We start from the raw sequence: 20,096 nt of genomic DNA on the forward strand, positions 1-20,096 counted from the left end.
TGCTCAAATCGAAAAGATAATTACAAACAAAACTCCCCCTAGATTGTTGTTGGTATGGACGGCACCCGAATATTCAGCTAGCCATGGAGTGTGATTGGTCGGTGATGAGGGAGTCAAAACTTTACTTTTCTGTTTGGGAACCGCCTATAGTATGTGTAGCATGGAAGATAGTGAAAACTCTTGGTCATTGCGTTGACAATGAAAGCATGCCACCCAAAATTATTTATCTCTGTTTTAAAAGCTTGAGCTCTGACACCTCTGCTAATCAATGCTTCCCTCTGCGAAGGGCCTATCTATTTATGTTTCTGATGAGTCATCCTATTCTTATAAAAGCACCAATTAGAGAGCACCTCCGTCATTTATATGCTTTGCTTTTAATTGATATTGAGTATGACTGTGATTGGATCTTCTTTGCCCTGAATTACAATGTTTAGTCAGCCGTTGGTCTTTGAAGGTGCTCTGCATTTATGTTTTGCGGTCTCAGAAAGAGCTAGCGAGATACCATCTACTCTTATTGTTTCATGATTGTTTTGATTGAAATGTTGCCGTTTGAAACTCATTATTATTTCTCACTAGTTGATTATGCCATTGATATGAGTTCCTCTTGAGACCTAAATGTCATTGCCTATGTGGTTAGCCTATGACCTTGCTGAAAATCTGAATATGAGTTAGACATAATTGCAACAACAAGATCAAACAGAGTTCGTAAAAGTTTTTCTTTTGTCTCTTCCAGTTTGTCAACTGAATTGCTTGAGGACAAGAATGGTTTTAAGCTTGGGGGAGTTGATACATCTCCATCGTATCTACTTTTCCAAACTCTTTTGCCCTTGTTTTGGACTATAATTTGCATGATTTGAATGGAACTAACCCGGACTAACGCTGTTTTAAGAAGAATTGCCATGGTGTTGTTTCTGCGCAGAAATAAAATTCTCGGAATGACCTGGAAATTTACGAGGATTTTTTGTGGAATATATAAAAAATATTGGCGCAAGAATCAACCAGAGCCGTGGAGCGAGGAGCCCACAAGCCCAGGAGGCGCCCCCCGGGCCACGCCTAGCAGGCTTGTGGGGCCCTCGGTGCTCCGCTGCCTCCAACTCAAGCTCTATTTAGTCCCTTTCGCCGAGAAAAAAATCAAGGAGAAGAGTTCATCGCGTTTTACGATATGGAGGTGCCACCACCACCTGTTCTTCCTCTGGAGGGCAGATCTGGAGTCCGTTCTGGGCTCTGGAGAGGGGAGATCATCGCCATCGTCATCACCAACCTTCCTTCATCGCCAATTCCATGATGCTCTTCACCGTTCGTGATTAATCTCATCGTAGGCTTGCTTGACGGTGATGGGTTGGATGAGATCTATCATGTAATCGAGTTAGTTTTGATGGGATTGATCCCTAGTATCCACTATGTTCTAAGATTGATGTTGCTACTACTTTGCCATTCTTAATGCTTGTCACTAGGGCTGGAGTGCCATGATTTCAGATCTGAACCAGTTATGTTCTCGTCAATATATGTGTGTTCTTGATCCTATCTTGCAAGTTGTAGTCACCTACTATGTGTTATGACCCGGCAACCCCGGAGTGACAATAGCCGGAACCACTCCCGGAGATGACCATAGTATGAGGAGTTCATGTATTCACTAAGTGCTAATGCTTTGTTCCGATTCTCTATGAAATGGAGAACCTTAATATCCCGTAGTTTCCATTAGGACCCCGCTACCACGGGAGGGATGGAAAATAGATGTCATGCAAGTTCTTTTCCCTAGACACGTATGACTAATACGGAATACATGCCTACATTACATTAACGAACTGGAGCTAGTTACATATCTCCCCATGTTATATCTGTTGCATGATGAATGTCATCCGGCATAATTATCCAGCACCGATCCAATGCCTATGAGTTTTTCCTACTGGTCCTTGCTATGTTACTTTGTCGCTACTGCTGTCACTGGTGCTATTGTTACCGCTACTACTGTCACTACTTTGCTACTGATACTTTGCTGCAGATACTAAGTCTTTCATGTGTGGTTGAATTGACAACTCAACTGCTAATACTCGGGAATATTCTTATGCTTCCCCTTGTGTCGAATCAACAAATTTGGGTTTAATACTCTACCCTCGAAAATTGTTGCGATCCCCTATACTTGTTGGTTATCAGAGATCGTGCCTTGCATTTAAGGGGATATGGGTAATGGTATGGGTAATCCCACGCGCGTTCACCGGCGCGGGTGTTTCAGGAAGTGTCGTGGCCCGCGGCGCAATAAATGGGAACCCTTGGCCTATCGTCCCCCCATAAAAGGGAAAAAGATCAACAAAGCCACCACACACATTCCAGACTCGACCCCCTCCCATTCAAGCTTCCAAGCGCCCAGACCCATTTTGCTTCCCGTCCTCTCCCATCCATCCTCACCCAAATCCATCCATGGCCGACTTAGGTTCTCATGGCAAGTGGGAGGTCTCGTGCATCTCCAGCCAAGATATCCGAGAACTGAAGGACGCCGGTTATCTTTCACCGGATATTGCTCACCGCGCGCCGGAGGAAGGCCAGGTGGTTCCCACTCCAAGGCCACGCGAGAGAGTGGTGTTTGTCTCCCACTTCATATGGGGACTAGGTTTCCCACTTCACCCCTTCCTCACGGGCCTGATGTTCTACTATGGGTTAGATTTTCATGATCTTCCCCCAAACTCTTTCATGCACATCTCTTCATTCATCATCGTCCGTGAGGCCTTCTTGTGGGTCCATCCACACTTCGGCTTATGGCTCAAGACTTTCAATGTCAAGCCAAAGGGCCGTGATTAGCAAGCTCCCTCGGGTCAAATGATTGGAGGGCACTTTCACTGACACCATTAAGGCCTGGCAAAAGGAGTGGTTTTACATCACCGAGCCTCGAAAAGCAAGCTGGTAGGCCCCTGCCGAGTTTAGATCTGGACCCCCCCCCGAGAGGCCTACCTTATGGTTGAAAAACGGGCTCAACTAGGGATCATCCTCGAAGGTGAAAGCGCTGAATAGGTGCATCAACAGATGGTGGAGTCAAATGTCGAGCTGAACGACGTGGTCCAGGTCATGCTCCGCCGCCACATGCTTTTGTGCCAGTGTCGGGACACTCTAATGTGGTCCTACAAGCTCAACGACCCTGGTAGTGTGACCCAATTCTTCCAAACTAACATCGAGAAGTTGTGGAAATTGTTGTTCAAACCTCAACAAGAATGGTCGGTCGAGGAGGAATAGATTAGCTTGGATGTCGATCACCCTCCCTTGGAGGTATGACCAAACCTTTATTCTTTATTAAAGCTTTCAATCTTTATCAGGATCTTATATTTTCTCCCACCGTCCATGCAGGGCTAGCTGGAAAAGACCAAGAAAATAAATGGCCCAACCCCCTGCCCGAGGACCCTAGGTCGCAATTGCTGACCGCAATGCTGGTGCCGGCACCATACACGGCGCGAGAGAAAAGGAGAAGAAGAAAAGGGAGACCCGCGCGGGTCTCCACTCATGGGGTCTTCTGGATACCAAGTTCGGAGACACCCATGCCTCCTTTGTCTACGAGGAAGAGGAGGCAGAGGATGGAGAGGAAAATGATTCCCTCCAATCCAGAAAGAGGGCAGCGTCGAAGGAGGCCAAAGAGGGCTTGCCTCCTCAAGCACCAAAGAGGCCCTGCAGAAGCAAGGGTGTCCTATCTGACGACGACCCAGATTCCAATGAGGACTCTGAGGCCTTTGAGAGGGTTACCCGAAGGACCCCCAGGGCCAAGCCCCTGGCCCAAATGTACGAAATTCGAATTATATTTAATGGATTATACTGAGCTTTTGTTGGTATCACATATGATCCTTTCTCCGTCGTAGCCATGCCCGACACCTCCCGACGGACCAGGTCTCAGAGGGGGGTTCACCGCCGGCCGAACTGGCGGACAGTGGTTGTGCATCCCGCACTACTCTTGCTCAGCCATCAGACGAGGCCGCGGAGCTGATATCCCACCAGGCCACCCTGAGCACGGGGAAGAGGTGTTCATGGCCTAGGTAAATACCTTGGACACCAAAAGCCAGCAGGTCCCAGCCGAGGTTCATGCCTCGGTCATCGGGACTCAAGAGGTCGATCCCTTCCCGACAAGGGGAGAGGGAGGCTTGTATTCGTCCGAGCTGCCTCCGAATATAGCTCCAAGGATCTCTCCTCCTCCGCCTTCTTTGATATTGCCTACGGCGCCACCTATGATAGAACGGGATGCGGCCGAGTGGCCTACAATGAACATCGCACCCTTATGTGTGCGATTCTGCAAAGTATTTGGTCCGTTGATAGCGGACTGAAGGGAGCCTTGAGCGGTTTGTTGGTAGGCTTTGAGGTAAACCAATTGGTGTCAATTTTATTTATAAGATTTTTACATGCCTTATAGGTATGATAGCTCTCGGGCCATGGGTGAGTTGAAAAACTTGCCCATGGCTCAAAAGGACTCATGGTCTTTGAACAAGAGTAGTTTGGTGACCCATGAACTATAACAGCAAAGTAGGGTACTTTGGCCAAATATCCCAATCCGGTTAGGTCTATTGCTTATCAATCCCTATTTTATCTTGAAGGCCTCATCCTCGGATGTGGCTACTAATAACCCACAAGTATAGGGGATCGCAACAGTTTTCGAGGGTAGAGTATTCAACCTAAATTTATTGGTATGACTCAAGGGGATGCGAAAGAATATTCTCAAGTATTAGCAGTTGAGTTGTCAATTCAACCACACCTGAAAGATTTAGTGTCTACAGCAAAGTATCAGTAGCAAGGTAGTATGATAGCAGCAGTAGCAATAGAGTAACAACAGTAGCAACAGAGTAACGGTAGCAGCAATGACAACAGTAGCGACAAAGTAATGTAGCAAGGACTAGTAGGAAAAACTCGTAGGCATTGGATCGGTGATGGATGATTATGTCGGATGCTATTCATCATGTAATAGTTTTAACACGTAGAGATAAGTAACTAGCTCCCGTTCGTCAATCTAATGTAGGCATGTATTCCGTATGTAGTCATACGTGCTTAGGGAAAAGAACTTGCATGACATCTATTGTCCATCCCTCCCGTGGCAGCGGGGTCCTAATGGAAACTACGAGATATTAAGGTTCTCCTTTTAATAAAGAACTAGACCAACGCATTAAAACTTGGTGAATACATGAACTCCTCATACTATGGTCATCTTCGGGAGTGTTTCCGGCTATTGTCACTCCGGGGTTGCCGGGTCATAACACATAGTAGGGGACTACAACTTGCAAGATAGGATCAAGAACACACATATATTGGCGACAACATAATAGGTTGAGATCTGAAATCATGGCACCCGGGCCTTAGTGACAAGCAATAAGCATGGCAAAGTAGTAGCAACATCAATCTCAGAACATAGTGGTTACTAGGGATCAATCCCCGTCAAAACTAACTCGATTACATGATAGATCTCATCCAACCCATCACCGTCTAGCAAGCCTACGATGAGATTACTCACGGACGGTGAAGAGCATCATCGAATTGGCGATGAAGGAAGGTTGGTGATCACGATGGCGACGATCTCCCCTCTCCGGAGCCGAGAACGGACTCCAGATCTGCCCTCCACATGAAGAACAGGAGGTGGCGGCGCCTCCGTATCGTAAAACATGATGAACTCTTCTCCTTGATTTTTTTCCGGATGAAATGGACTAAATAGAGCTGTATTTGGAGGTGGTGGAGTTTTGTGGTCCCCACAAGCCTGCCAGGCGCGGCTAGGGGCGGCCCGCGCGTGGTGGGCTTGTGGGCTCACGGCTCCACTTCCTCCGCTGATTCTTGCGCCAGTATTTTTCATAAATTCTAGAAAAATTCTTCGTAAATTTTTAGGTCATTCCGAGAACTTTTATTTCTGCACAAAAACAACACCATGGTAATTCTGCAGAAAACAGGTTAGTCCGGGTAAGTTCCATTCAAATCATGCAAATTAGAGTCCAAAACAAGGGCAAAAGAGTTCGAAAAAGTAGATATGACGGAGATGCATCAACTCCCCCAAGCTTAAATCCTTGCTTGTCGTGAAGCAATTCAGTTGACAAACTGAAAGAGACAAAAGAAAAATGTTGATGAACTCAGTTAGATCTTGTTGTTGCAACTATGTCTAACTCATAACCAGAATTTCAGCAAGATCACAAGCAAACCACATAAGCAAATGACATCTAGATCTCACGGTAAACTCATATCAATGGCATAATCAACTAGCAATCAAATAATAATAAGTCTCAAACGTCAACACTTCAATCAAAACAATCATGATGCAGTACGAACAGATGGTATTTCGCTTGCTCTTTCTGAGACCGCAAAACATAAATGCAGAGCCCCTTCAAAGACCAAGGGCTGACTAAACATTGTTTTCAAGGCAAAGAAGATCCAGTCACAGTCATACTCAACACAGTTCAAAGCAAAGCATAAAAATGACAGAGGTGCTCTCTAATTGGTGCTTTTATAAGAGGAGGATGACTCAACACGAACATAAATAGACAGGCCCTTCTCAGAGGGAAGCATTGATTTGCACAGCTGCGAGAGCTCAAGCTTTGAAAACAGATATAATAATTTTGGGTGGCATGCTTTCATTGTCAACGCAATGACTAAGAGTTCTCACCATATTCCACGCTACACACGCTATAGGCGGTTCCCAAACAGAAAAGTAAAGTTTTGACTCCCCCACCACCGATCAATCACACTCCACGACTAGCCGAATCCTCGGGTGCCGTCCATACCAACATCAATCCTGGGGGAGTTTTGTTTGCAATTATCTTTTCAATTTGAGCATGGAACTAGGCATTCCAATTACCGGCCCGTTTCTCGTGAATGATAGTGACTAAACACATATCGAGGATAACATGCCTAGCACGGAAGATACTGATCGCCCCTTGTCACCACATGAGCGGTTCGGGCATGCAAAACAGATTATTTCTTGAAGGTTTAGAGAGTGGCACATGCAAATTTACTTGGAATGGCAGGTAGATACCGCATATAGGTAGGTATGGTGGACTCATATGGAACAACTTTGGGTTTATGGGGGTGGATGCACAAGCAGTATTCCCTCTTAGTACAAGTGAAGGCTAGCAAAAGACTAGGAACCGACCAACTAGAGAGCGACAACAGTCATCAAAATGCGTTGAGATTAACTAACATTGAGTGCAAGCATGAGTAGGACATAAATCACCATGAACAAGAATATTATAGAGGCTATGTTGATTTTGTTTCAACTACATGCATAAACATGCGCCAAGTCAAGCCATATGAATCATCCAAAGGAGGATACCATCCTATCATACTACATCATAGTCATCTCAACATTCATGTGGGCATCCAAGAGAAACCATTATAAGTTCCTAGCTAATTAAGCATGGCATCAGAAACTATGATCTATAAGTTGTCATTGCAAACATGTTTCTCTCACAACAAAGGTGAATCAGGAACGATGAGCTAGTCATATTTACAAAACCAAAATAGATCGAGTTCATACCAGCTTTTCGAGGCTGAGTCACTTCATCATATATCGTCATTATTGCCTTTCACTTGCATGACCGAACGATGTGAACAATAATAAGAGTGCTTGTGCATTGGACTAAGCTAGAATCTGCAGGCACACACAAAGGAGAAGACAAAGTAACATCGCTCTTTGATAGATAAACAGATATGCATGCGAGAGCCACTAAACATTATAACCATGGTCTTCTACCTTGACACAAAGAAAAAGAAAACTATTTACACGGGAAAGCTCCCAACAAGCAAAAGAAGAAAAGGAAAATCTTTTTGGGTTTTCTCAAACTAGACAGACACACGAAAAGAAAACGGGAAAAAGAAAATAAACTAGCATGGATGATAGAGTGGCAAAGTGTGAACACCGACTAACAAAGTGAAAGCATATGCAAGAATATAAGGTCAGTGAGAAACACGTACTCCCCAAAGCTTAGGCTTTTGGCCTACGTTGGTCTATTCCCAAGGAGGGAAATAACCAGCTCCGGGGTACTCCGGAGTGGATGGAGGATGCCACTGTTGTGTGAGCTCTTATGGCTCCCACTGATAAACTGGTGTCTGGTACTCGACTGGTGGCTCGGGCACGGGCACCTGTGGTTGGGCTAAGCCCCAATATGCGTAGATGTATGAGGGCATAATAATGTACCTGCCTGCATGAAGATTGAACAAAGAAGGAGAGGGAAAAGTAATAGTCTCACGAGTACACTGACTAAATACCAGGTTATAAATCATCCTTCTATTTATATCTCTATCAAGAAAGTCATGGCGAACCATGCTATCATAATCTAGATATCTCTCAGGAAGAAGAATTTCTTCTTCCTCGTCCAGTCTAATAGGTATCTCAAAATGTCTAGCAAGACGAGTAGCATAGATACCTCCATAGACAACACCTTTAGAACGATTCGTGTTCAACCGTTGAGCTACTATAGCGCCCAAGCTATAGTTTTATCATTATAAAGGGCTTCGCGCAAGACCGCGAGATCTGGGGAACTAAGGGACCCAACTTTCCCACGGCCAATCAAACATTTTCCCACAAATAATGAGAAGTACCGAAGCACGGGAAAATGAATGCTAGCAGCTCTAGCGCAAGATACTCCTCTCTCCTCTCCTACAACAATAGTATCGATGAAAGCTTCCAAGTCCCATGGACGAGGTTCATGAATATCCCCAACATAAGGTAATTTGCACACATTGCAAAAATCCTGGAGTGACATGCGCTGGGGGATATCATAAAGTTTGAACTCAACCATAGGAGGATTCTTCCTCGGATAGAAGTTAAAGCTTTGTACGAAGATATTTGTGAGGAGGAGGTATTGCGGACACTTATCTTCAACGAAGTAGTAAAAGTCCTCATAAAGTCCGGCGGCACGTAACAACACATCGCTTGGCCACTCGCACACTCGAACTTCTGCAACTCGAGGGACCGGATACTTGGGCTTCTTCTCAGTTCCATCATCCTTGGGGTCACGGCTTGAAGAGCCTCTTAAGAACCTCCTCATCTTTACCCTTTTCTATCTCTGAAAAATTCTGAAATTTTTAGTGATTCTAAGGAAAGGTGAACAAGGCTCAACTAAACTTGTAGCAACTACTCCCACAAGTGCCTAGAGGCCATATTACGCATCAAAACTACTTGGGACCAGCTAAAATTAGCATGCAAAGCTCAAGAACATGGTCACCAAGCCAGCAAAAATACGCGAAGTATAAAGCACTAGAGCAAAAACTAATTGGACTAATGGAGGAGTCACTTACCAAGGAGTAATTTCCCCAAAACAGTTCGGAGAATGGTGCTTTGAGAAAGGAGATCGAAAATCCCAGCAAGAAGAGCAAGAACACGGGTTTGAGCTGCGAAACGATTTTTTCTGGAGGTAGGAGAAGCAGATTGGGAGCTAGAATGAGTGGAGGGGGTGTACATGGGCCCCACAAGCCTGATAGGCGGCGCTAGGGGGTGCCCACGCCTCCAGGGCTTGTGGCCCACTGGTGCAGCCCCCGACTAGCTCTTCGTCTCAGTATTTTTCAAAAAATCCAGAAAAAATCATACTTGATTTTCAGGACGTTCGGAGAACTTTTATTTTCGGGGTACTTTTTCACGGGACGCTAAAACAAAAAATAGGGAAAACTAAACTAAATCTATCATTTTTCTTCTAAGCAACCGAAGGTGAAAGCTTGGGTAAGAGGTTTGTGACTCCTCGATTCATCCATCTCATGGTCATCGAAAGAAATCCGTCAACGAGGTTGATCAAGTCTCCTCGACAAACCTTTTCGAATCGCAAAAGAGAACGGAGAATTTTCGAATAGTCACTAGGTCACCTTAATGGGGATATGTATCTCCCCAACAAGCAAATCATACTTCATCTTAACAGGAGGTATAGGGCATTCAAAGCTCCTAGTAAGAATCGATGAAGTTTTTTCGATAGCATTGATGCAATGTACTCGATATTATTTCTTCAGAAAGTGCGCCGTATGCTCATTACCGGTGACATGGAAAGTGACATTGCCTTTGTTGCAATCTATAACAGCCCCTACAGTGTTTAAAAAGGGTCTTCCGAGGATGACCGCCATGGCATCGTCCGCGGGAATATCCAGAATAACAAAGTCTGCTAAGATAGTGACGTTGGCAACCACAACAGGCACATCCTCGCAAATACCGATAGGGAAAGTAGTTGATTTTTCGGCCTTTTGCAGAGAGATTTCAGTGGGTGTCAACTTATCCAGTTCAAGTCTTCGATAAAGAGAGAGAGGCATAACACTAACACCGGCTCCAAGGTCGCATAAAGCAGTTCTAACGTAGTTGCCTTTAATGGAGCAAGGTATAGTGGGCACTCCGGGATCACCTAGTTTCTTAGGAGTTCCACCCTTGAAAGTGTAATTAGCAAGCATGGTGGAAATCTCAACCTCAGGTATCCTCCTCTTATTAGTCACAATATCTTTCATGTACTTAGCATACGGACACATTTTGAGCATATCTGTCAAACGCATTTGCAGAAAGACAGGTCTAATCATTTCAACAAAGCGCTCAAAATCTTCACCATCCTTTTTCTTGGATGGTTTAGGAGGAAAGGGCATGGGTTTCTCAACCCATGGTTCCCTTTCTTTACCATGCTTCCTAACAGTGAAGTCATTCTTATCGTATCTTCTATTCTTAGGCTGTGGGTTATCAAGATCAACAGGTTCAATCTCCACATACTTATCATTGCTAGGTTGAGCATCAACATGAACATCACTATTGATATTATCATTAGGCTCATGTTCATCACCAGATTGTGTTTCGGCATCAGAGACACAGACATCGTTTGGACTCTCGGGTGTAGGAACAACAGGGTTGCTAGCGTGCAAATTCCTATCATCTTTCTTCTTCTTTCTAGGATGACTAGGTGCATCAGTGCTAACTCCGTGAGAATCTTGTTCAATTCTCTTAGGATGACCCTCAGGATACAAAGGTTCCTGGGTCATTCTACCGCCTCTAGTAATGACTCTTGCAGAATTGTCATTCAACTCATTGAGCAAGTAATTCTGAGCCTTAAGTACTTGTTCTACCTGAGTAGTAACCATAGAGGCATGTTTACTCAGAAGCTTAAGATCATTGACATTTCTGTCCACACAAGCACTTAAATGACTAAGCATACGAGCATTATGTTCCAATTGTCTGCTCACATAATCATTGAAACTCTGTTGTTTGGCAACAAAGTTATCAAATTCATCCAGGCATAAGCTAACAGGTTTATCAAAAGGAATATCACTATCATCAAACCTACGCACAAAATTTACTTCTACTACGTGTATCAGGTTATCAAGACCATGGATCTCTTCGATAGGTGGTAGATTTTTGGCATCTTCAGATTTAATGCCTTTCCCTCTTATAGATTTCTTAGCTTCTTGCATATCTTCAGGACTGAGGAATAGAATACCTCTTTTCCTTGGAGTTGGCTTAGGAGGTGGTTCGGGAATAGTCCAACCATTCTCATTGCACAAGATGTTATTCAATAGGATCTCAGCTTGTTGTACGGTTTGTTCCCTAAAAACACAACCATCACAACTATCTAGGTGGTCTGTAGAAGCATCGGTAAGTCCATTATAGAAGATATCAAGTATTTCATTCTTCTCAAGAGGGTGATTAGGCAAAGCACTCAGTAGCTGGACGAGCCTCCCCCAAGCTTGTGAGAGACTTTCTTCTCCAGCTTGAGCAAAGTTGTATATTTCCTGCAAGGCAGCTTGCTTCTTATGGGCAGGGATTTTTTTAGAGAAGTAGTAGACCATATCCTGGGGGCTACGCACACAACCTGGAGCAAGAGAAGTGAACCAAGTCTTAGCATCATCCTTTAGCGAGAAAGGAAACAACTTGAGGATATAGTAGTGGCGGATCTTTTGCTCACTCGTGAATAGGGTGGCTATATCATGCAGTTTGTTAAGATGGGCTACAACCGTGTCAAACTCATAACCGTGAAAAGGATCAGATTCAACCAGAGTGATTAACTCAGGGTCGACAGAGAATTCATAATCCTTATCGGTCACAAAGATAGGCGAAGTAGTAAACTTCGGGTCATATTTCATCCTAGCGTTCAGAGATTTTTCTTTCCACTTGAGCAGTAATTTCTCAACATCATAGATATCCTTACACGCAAGAAAATCCTCAGCTATCTCTCCCTCCATAACATAACGCTCTGGCATACCAGGCAATTCATTTCTAGGAGAGCTAGTTCTAGCAGGCAAAATAGCAGGTTCTACTTCAATAGTATCAACAGTTTCAGAAGTATCATCACATCTAGCAGCAACTCTAGCAATTTATGCATCAAGCAATGCACCTAGTGGCAAAGCAGTATCAAGCATAGCATCATCAGGCAAAGCAGTATCAAGCATAGCATCATCAGGAAAAGCAGTATCAAGCATAGCATCATCATAAGCATCATGGGCAGCAGAAGTAGCATCATCAAGTACAGACGACATATCAAGATTTCTAGCAGGAGGTGATGTCGCAAACTTACTCATAACTGAAGGTGAATCAAGTGCAGAGCTAGATGGCAGTTCCTTACCTATCCTCGTAGTTGAGGGCAAGACTTTAATTTTTGGATCTCTCGGATTCCTCATAGTGATCAACAGACGTAAATCCCAAGTGACTCGTAGTTGAGGTCTATTGCTTATCAATCCCTATTTTATCTTGAAGGCCTCATCCTCGGATGTGGCTACTGATAACCCACAAGTATAGGGGATCGCAACAGTTTTCGAGGGTAGAGTATTCAACCCAAATTTATTGATTCGACTCAAGGGGAAGCGAAAGAATATTCTCAAGTATTAGCAGTTGAGTTGTCAATTCAACCACACCTGAAAGATTTAGTGTGTGCAGCAAAGTATCAATATCAAGGTAGTATGATAGCAGTAGTAACAACAGAGTAACAACAGTAGCAATAGAGTAACAGTACCAGCAGTGACAGCAGTAGCGGCAAAGTAACGTAGCAAGGACCAGTAGGAAAAACTCATAGGCATTGGATCGGTGATGGATGCTTATGCCGGATGCTATTCATCATGTAACAGTTATAACACAGAGAGATAAGTAACTAGCTCCCGTTCGTCAATCTAATGTAGGCATGTATTCCGTATGTAGTCATACGTGCTTAGGGAAAAGAACTTGCATCACATCTATTGTCCATCCCTCCCCTGACAGCGGGGTCCTAATGGAAACTACGGGATATTAAGGTTCTCCTTTTAATAAAGAACCGGACCAACGCATTAACACTTGGTGAATACATGAACTCCTCATACTATGGTCATCTCCGGGAGTGGTTCCAGCTATTGTCACTCTGGGGTTGCCGGGTCATAACACATAGTAGGTGACTACAACTTGCAAGATAGGATCAAGAACACACATATATTGGCGACAACATAATAGGTTCAGATATGAAATCATGGCACTCGGGCCCTAGTGACAAGCATTAAGCATGGCAAAGTAGTAGCAACAGCAATCTCAGAACATAGTGGATACTAGGGATCAATCCCCGTCAAAACTAACTCGATTACATGATAGATCTCATCCAACCCATCACCGTCCAGCAAGGCTACGATGAGATTACTCATGAAAGGTGAAGAGTATCATGGAATTGGCAATGAAGGAACGTTTGTGATGACCATGGCGATGATCTCCCCTCTCGGGAGCCCATAACGGACTCCAGATCTGCCCTCCAGATGAAGAACAGGAGGTGGCGGCGCTTCCGTATCGTAAAACGCGGTGAAATCTTCTACTTGATTTTTTCTGGACGAAACGGACTAAATAGAGTTGGATTTGGAGGCGGTGGAGATTTGTGGGCCCCACAAGCCTGCCAAGCGCGGCGAGGGGGGCCCGCGCCTAGTGGGCTTGTGGGCTCACGGCTGCACTTCCTCCGCTGATTCTTGCGCCAGTATTTTTCATAAATTCCAGAAAAATTCTCCATAAATTTTCAGGTCATTTTGAGAACTTTTATTTCTGTGTAAAAACAACACCATGGCAATTCTGCTGAAAACAGCGTTAGTCCGGGTTAGTTCCATTCAAATCATGCAAATTAGAGTCCAAAACAAGGGCAAAAGAGTTCGAAAAAGTAGATACGATGGAGACGTATGAGCTACCAACGCCCTTGAACTTGCCGAGATGAACCATAAACTCTAGGTTTCCCATGAGGAGCTCAACCGACTTAATAGTCGGCTCAACGAGAAGTAGGGTAAGCTTTAATCCATGTTGGTGCTACTCTTGTTGTATTTTAGTAATGTCTGGCTTGTTGTATATGACATCCTGATTTTGATATATGTCAGCAGCTATGGACCTGCAGTTGGAGAAACTCAGGGCTGAATTGGAGAAGGCCAAGAAGGAGGTCGTCGCTCATAAGAAGTGGCGGAGGAGACAGCAGCCGAGCTAAACTTGCTAAAGATCGAGAGAGGTGGGCATAAGGCTAGAGTGGCTGAGATCTAGCAGGATCTTAAGGATGCGAGCGCTAAAAGAGTGGCCCAGGAAAAAAGTTTGAGGGACAAGCGACCAAGCTCTCCAAGTTGTCCTCCGAGCTCAAATCGGAGTGGGCAGAGAGGCGTTTCTTCGAAGAAGATGTGTGCCAGGCCAAGAAGATTGCGGATAGTAAGCCATACTTACTACAAAGTGCCTTTGGTGGAAATAGGTTTGCCCTTCTTACAAGGCTATGGCATTCCCCATGCGCCTTTACGGAGCTCCCATGGAGTGTGGCACATGCGACCAAGCACTACGCGGTCCATGATGGGGACGCCGAGTAGAGGCTTTTCTCGGCGTAATTCCAAGCTCTCGAGGCCAACCCCCTTCTTGTTAATCAAATGAAGCATCTTATGGAATTGCACAGGATGGCAGAGTCATCCATGAAGGACCTCTGCATCCGGTTGTGGCTTACCAAGCCTCTGTAGAGCAGTTACTTTTGCTTAGTGTAGAAATAGGACGACGTTGTGCCTCATCTCGAGGTTCTAAAGCGCTCCGTGTGCATAGAGGGAGCTCGGATGGCTTTTGCGAGTACCATGATGCACTGGCCAGGGGTGAAGACCCTTACGATGGCAAGCACATCTCTGCCTCTTGGAAAGGAGCATCGGCGTCCCGAGCTTTACTTCTCTGCCGCGACGGAGGGTGCTCGGGCGATAGAAGCCCAGTGTTCCAAAGATGTAATTTATGAGTAGGAATGGTGTATTGTGCCATGGAACAATCTATCAATATGAAACGTGTCCTCATGTAATGCACTTTGGATTATTTTTTGACTCCTTTTTGGTCATTTAATCTGAAAGTTTCCAGTCGTCGGCTTCAGCCCCCATGTAGAAACTATAAGGGGTGTTTCGACATCCGCACTATCACCCTTAGCTGATATATCGATGCCTGGAGGCGGTAGTGTGTAAAGAAAACAAGGAAAACAGACTATTTGGCTAGTGTGCTTTCATCACTTAGCCTTAGGACTTTAAATTCGGGGGGCTAGCCCCTAGTTTGTTGTGGTAGTCGGATAAACTGGATTTGGAAATAGTTACCACAAGGTTCGTAAAGGAACAAACCCCTCCGTATGACACGAAATAAAACCTCCATCGGGTTTTAGTACTTAAGCTTGGATTGCAGATGATTTCTCGCTTATTATGACAGTCAGTTTTCGACTTTCTCCACTCAGGTATTTTTAGCTAGGCCAACTGGGAATACAACCATAGTGGTTCTCCCTTTACCCCTTTAGCCGAACTAGCACAACATAAGTGGGTAATCACGGGAGCGAAGTAACCCAACTATTGACCCAAGACATAATTCAGAACCGATGCATATAAAGCAATATCCAAGAAACCGAACACTAAAAACAGTACTGACCGGGTAGTGCTCGGGTCGGTATTTATCGAAGCCCCCAGTCTGTTAGCCGATCGCACTTGATATTTATTAAACAGATCTACCCATCGGCGTTGATGAACACGACACATATATATGTAAAGATACTATGAAAGAATATATAAATAATATTTACTATAATGTATGGTGCCAACGCGGCTGTTACAGGGAACTATTGTTTTGGACAACATATTTCAAAGCGACTTTTTCTCCATGGCCTATCATGGGTGACTTGACGTCCTCCCTGCTTCCACCTGTGTGGTTTCTCTTAGACTTCTTAGAAGGGAGGGGTAATATCGTTTAAAGGTGGTTGTTGTCGGCAAGCGGACCTTGAATAGAGGGTCTTGAGAAGTTGTCACGCTATAGGCAAGCTTAATGCTTGGGAGATCCTTAACGACATCTCGTTCTTGTGTGTGAAGGCATTTGGACCATATTTTGGTCAAACTGAACATAGGGTCATTGGTGGTAGATTCCCATAGCTTCCCATGGTATTTTGAGAATGAAATTGTGTCTACGAGGGACATACCTTACAGGTGACGGGCCGTGTTGTGGGGATCATATCCCTATTTGTTTTGAGTCGGAGACGTCTCTGGGAATCCGATTAAGCTCGAGCTCGCTTGCCCGCCTGATGTGCCTCGATGGCGAGCTTGTTGTTTGATGCTTCGTTGTTGTATTGGCATTCATCTACCAAGGACGCTATGTGCTCCTTAATCCAGAGGGAGCGTTTTATATTTCCGTTGACGGTGATAACACCACTGGGTCATGCATCTTGAGTTTTAGGTAGGTGTAATGAGGCATAACATTGAAGAGGCTGAATGTCGTGCGGCCGAGTAGTGCGTGATACCCAATGCGGAACGGGACGATGTCAAAGATCAAGTCTTCGCTGTGGAAGTTGTCAGGTGAGATGAACACAACCTCCAGCGTTACCGTGCCGGAGCAGCGCGCTTCGACGCATGGGATTGCTCCTTTAAAGATAGTGTTGTTGTGTTTGATCCTTGATGGGTCTATGCCCATCTTTTTCGCCATAGATGAGTAAATCAGGTTAAGGCTACTTCCTCCGTCCATAAGGACTCTAGTGAGGTGATACCCATCTATGATGGGGTCTAGGATGAGGGCGGTCGACCCTTTGTGGCGGATAGTGGTCGGATCCCTACGATCAAAGTTGATCGGGCAGGCCTGCTACTGTGACAACAGACCTTCCCTAGTACGGCGCCAGGAATCCTGCTGCGACGGCTACGCCTTTAGGGACTTCCTTGGCAAATATGCAAAGGATCTCCCCGTGGCCTTGGAGCCTTGCGTTGGTGTTCCCTTGAAGAGGAAAGGGTGATGTAGCACAGCGGCGGTAAGTATTTCCCTCAGTTTTTAGAACCAAGGTATCGAACCAATGGAAGATCGCGTCAAGTGACAAGTACCTGCACAAACACAAAGAGCTTGCACCCAACGCTATGAAGGGGTTGTCAATCCCTTATAGATTGTTTGCAAAGTGAGAACTGAAAGCAACAAAGTAAACAAGCAAAGTAAAAGTGAAAGTGGAAACGATAGGTGTGAATAGACCCGGCGCCCGTAGTGCTCACTAGTGGCTTCTCTCATGAAAGCAAGTAGACGGTGGGTGAAAAAATTACTGTCGAGCAATTGATAGAACCGCACAAAGTCATGACGTTATCTAAGGCAATGATTATATCTATAGGCATCACGTCCAAAACAAGTAGACCGATACTTTCAGCATCTACTACTATTACTCCACATGTCGACCGCTATCCAGCATGCATCTAGTGTATTAAGTCCAAAAGAACAGAGTAACGCCTTAAGCAAGATGACATGCTGTAGATGGACAATCTCATATCTACGATAAAAGCCCATCTTGTTACCCTTGATGGCAACAACATGATGCGTGCCTTGCTGCCCCTTCTATCACTGGGAAAGGTCACCACACGGTATGAACCCAAAACCAAGCACTTCTCCCATTGCAAGAATCATAGATCTAGTTGGCCAAACAAAACCAAGACTCGGAGAGACTTACAAGGATATCAAATCATGCAAAAAATAAATCAGCAAAGACTCAAATATAATTCATAGATAATCTGATCACAAATCCACAATTCATCGGATCTCGACAAACACACCGCCGAAGAGGATTACATCAGATAGATCTCCATGAAGATCATGGAGAACTTTGTATTGAAGACCCAAGAGAGAGAAGAAGACATCTAGCTACTAACTACGGACCTATCAGTCTGAAGTGGACTACTCACGAGTCATTGGAGAGGCGATGATGTTGATGTAGAAGCCCTCCAACTCCAAATTACCCTCCAGCAGGGCACCGGGAAGGGTCTCCAAATGAGATCTCGCGAAAACAGAAGCTTGCGGCGGCGGAAAAGTGTTTTCGTGGCTGCCCTGATTTTTTCTGGATTTTTAGGGAATTTATAGGCCAAACACCTAGGGCAAGGGAGTGCCGGGGGGCCCACAAGCTTGGTTGTCGCGGCCTCCCCCCTAGCCGCGGCAACAGGGCTTGTGGGCCCCCTGTGGGCCCACTGCCTTGGCCCTTAAGCCTCCCGATCTTTTTCCGTTCTGGAAAAATTTATTTTGGGGATTTTATTCCGTTTGGACTCCGTTCCAAAATCAGATCTGAAAAGAGCCAAAAACACAGAAAAAACAGGAACTGGCACTTGGCACTGAATTAATAAGTTAGTCCCAAAAAAGATATAAAAGGTAAACAAAACATCCAAAGTAGACAAGATAACAGCGTGAAACCATCAAAAATTATAGATACGTTTGAGATGTATCAAGCATCCCCAAGCTTAACTCCTGCTCGTCCTCGAGTAGGGAATTGATAAAGAATGAATTTTTGATGCTTTCATGCTACCTAGCATAGATGTCCTTTGTAACTCCTCTTATGTGACGTGAATATTCAGATCCATTAGATTCAAAACAATAGGTTGCTATTGACGTGGAGACAATAATAATTCAAGCAAACTAGCAAGGTAATCATGAACTTTCGAAATAACAAGGCCAAAAGAAAGTTATCCCTGCAAGATCATATAGTCTGGCTATGCTCTATCATCATTGCACAACGAATTTAAATCATGCACAACCCCGGTATTGGCCAAGTAATTGTTTTCACACCTTTACTTTCTCAAACCTTTTCATCTCTCACGCAATACATGAGCGCGAGCCATGGTTTTAGCACTATAAGTGGTGTGGAATGTGGTGGAGGTTGCAAGACAAACAAGGAGAAGATGGTCACATTGACTAGGCATATCAGTGAGCTATGGAGATGCTCATCAATAGATATCAACGTGAATGAGTAGGGATTGCCGTACAAATGATGCACTAGAGCTAAGAGTATGTGAAAGCTCTTAAAGAAAACTAGTGGGTGTGCTTCCAACTTGCTTGCTCACGAATACCTAAGGCAAATTTGAGGAAGCCTATCATTGGAATATACAAGCCAAGTTATATAATGAAAATTTCCCACTAGCTATATGGTGGTGAAAAAACAAGAGACTCTCAATCATGAAGATCATGGTGCTTAATATGCACAAGTGTGGAAAGGTGGTAGCATTGTCCCTTCTCTCTTTTTCTCTCAATTTTTTTATGGGCTCTTTGGCCTCTTTTTTTTGGTGGGCATCTTTGGCCTGTTTTATTTTCTCACATGGGACAATGCTCCATCAATGATGATCATCACACTTACAACTCAAAACTTAGACCAATGATGACTCTATATGAAATGCCTTCGGTAGTGTACCGTGACAATGATCTAGTATGGCATAGACATCAATGGGAACATCATGCTAGCTATCTTATGATCATGCAATGACAATGTAGAAGTGGTGGCACGTGTCATGGTGGTAGTTGCATGGAAATATATCTCGGAATGACTTTGGAAAAGCCATAGTAGGTAGGTATGGTGGCTGTTTTGAAGGAGGCTAATCGTGGGTTTTGTGCACGGGCGAAAATTGCACGACACTAAAGAAGATAGTGATGGTGGAAGGTGAAAGTGCATCTAAACCATGGACTCAACATTAGTAATGAAGAACTCAAATACTTGTTGCAAAAATTTTAGTAGTAATCGAAACAAAGAATTCAACGCATAGTCCTAGGGGAAGGGTTGGTAGGTATGAACCATCGCGTGATCCCGACTGCCACACAGAGGATGACAATCAATAGACTAATCTTGCTCAGACTTCATCACATTGTGGTTCACCATACGTGCATGCTACGGGAATCACTAACTTCAACACAAGTATTTCTAGATCCACAACACCTTACTAATATAACTTCA

This window comes from Hordeum vulgare, chromosome 5H (genome assembly GCF_904849725.1).
Source record: "Hordeum vulgare subsp. vulgare chromosome 5H, MorexV3_pseudomolecules_assembly, whole genome shotgun sequence".
NCBI lineage: Eukaryota > Viridiplantae > Streptophyta > Magnoliopsida > Poales > Poaceae > Hordeum > Hordeum vulgare.